Source organism: Diadema antillarum, unplaced genomic scaffold (assembly GCF_040938485.1).
Source record: "Diadema antillarum isolate AM-2024a unplaced genomic scaffold, OU_Dant_1.0 seq00000659_RagTag, whole genome shotgun sequence".
Classification (NCBI taxonomy): domain Eukaryota; kingdom Metazoa; phylum Echinodermata; class Echinoidea; order Diadematoida; family Diadematidae; genus Diadema; species Diadema antillarum.
Window position 1 is genome coordinate 591,589 of NW_027271571.1, and position 2,521 is coordinate 594,109.

The following is a 2,521-nucleotide window of genomic DNA, read 5'->3' on the forward strand; positions in this document are numbered from 1 at the left end:
GATCGATTTCATTATGTCAGAATTGGTGATTCTACCTCTTGCAAAACTATGACAAAGTTTGGTGTACCTCAAGGTTCTGTTGGAGGCCCGCTGCTTTTTTCTCTGTATATGCAACCAATTAGTGAAGTATTTCGCAAGCATTGTATTAGTTATCATTGTTATGCGGATGATATACAACTATATTTGTCTTTTAAACCCACTGTGTCTTCATTGTCACCCGCCATTGCAAAACTCGAAGCATGTTTGCAAGACCTGAAAATCTGGCTTACATCCAATGGCCTTAAACTAAATGATGATAAATCTGAGTTTCTGTTATTGGGATCAAAGCATATAAGCAAAGTTGATTATCAGTCATGTCATGTCAACGTCGGTAGCACTTGCATTACTCCGTCGAAAACAGCCCGTAATTTAGGTGTCATATTTGATCAGGAAATGTCATTTCGAAGTCATGTAACTCATATTCAGCGGAATGTTCGATATCAGTTGCGTAATTTAAGTTTCATAAGGAAATATTTGTCTAAATCTGCAGCTGAGATACTTATTCATGCTTTGATTTCTTCTCGGTTGGATTTTTCGAATTCATTGTTGTGTAATCTTTCAAAAAAAATGTCACAAAACTTCAACGGTTGCAAAATTCTGCTGCCCGATTGTTAACTTTTACTAATAAGTTTGATTCCATGTCACCAGTTCTCCGTTCCTTAATTGGTTACCTGTAGAAAAAAAAAGGATTATTTTCAAGATTCTGTTATTAGTACATCATTCAGTTCATTCTTTTTCCCCAATATACATAAGTATTTCTGTTCAAAAATACAATCCGACACGAAGGCTACGTTCATCATCAGATGCATTCTTACTCCAAACACCCAGAGTAAAACATGGGTATGGTGATCGTGCTTTTTCCGTTATGGGACCAAAATTGTGGAATCAGTTACCTCTTCAGTTAAGGGGACTGTCATCTACAGAGTCATTCAAATCCAAACTTAAAACTTATCTGTTCCTTTCATACTGAGGACTGTAATTGCTGTATGTCATTAATATTGGATCAATATTGTATTTTTAATTGGTATATGTTGTATTCTTTATTTGGTATATATTTGTTTTTGTTTACCATTTTCTTATTTGTTGAAATGTTTGAATATGTATATATGCATGTAAATATATGATATCTTTTCATTTTTGAAGCGCCATGAGCACTGAAAAGTGGACCTGTGCGCTATACAAGTAGCCACTATTATTATTATTATTATTATATTGTAGGCCTATATTGTATATATATTGTATATATTGTCTATATTATTGTATACATTATTGTATAGCGGTTAGTTTCGATTTAGAAGTATAGGATATAACAACGAGACCAAATTGGTTAAAAATTCATTTATTATGACTAAGCTACTCATTTGGAAATGCTATCATAGCTTGATAAGCATATCTGTGCCCGACAAACAAAATGACACCAAAAAGGTTTTGCCACCTCAGGTGGTACCTATATCTGGCCTGGCCCATGGACTATACGTCTTGAAGGTAGACTAATTGCACATTTTTCGGCGACCATACAGCTGCTGCAGGCCAACAGGACTGTTTACAGTGGCAACCATCAATATTGTGCCTCAACACACCTGTGATTCTCAAAGAAAATGTTACTGATGAAACCTTAGATGGAGTTGAATTCAAATCCTCATGGAAGAAAGAAAGGTAGGTTTTGACATATCAAGGAATATTGTTATTTAGCCTAGACATGCAGCTTCATCTCCCACTGGCACTGCAGCACTATGCGTAGGCATATAATAAATACCTTGACGATACACACAAATTTCATTGGTGGAGTGTACAGTATGTACGCCGTAGCGGTCGTAAATGGGAGCGCTGGAGTGCCTCGTAGTGTATGTGTGAACTGTACACACAGCCCTGCATGTCGCTGTACACGAGTGGCGCGACAGGCACGGCGTCTAGGATCTTGCCGGGCTACTAATATAGTTGGGTGTCCAACACATCCACACCCTAATGTTTTTCTAGCAATAGATACTTAAAACATCTCACAATTTGCCTGAATTGTACTCACATGTAAAGAAAATAGATTATTCCACTCTGAATTCACAACTTACACTGTACACCACTCACCAGTACCGGTACTGAGAGTAGCTGAGACCAGTGGCAGTAGTGTACAGTAGTACAGAAGTGTGCATTTAAAATAAAAATGTGATTTGTGGTAGACGTCTTAACTGTTAGTGTACTGTTAGGCCTACATGCTCCAAAATAACACTTGGAACCCGTGGGTTGTTATTTTGACACACTGTCATGTCAATTGTGCCATTATTTTAAAACCAGCAGGCAACACCCTTGACTGAAAGATCGGTCTGTATCTGTCCGTCGGGGAATGTTCCGCGGAGACTTCGTCTGGCTTCACGGATCCCCTCCGTATACAGACCGAAGTCAATGATCCCAGCTCCTGTGTGGAGCAACGCGCACAGATCAAACGTTACGATAAACCAAATTTCTGACAGCTTTTTTACATTCAAAC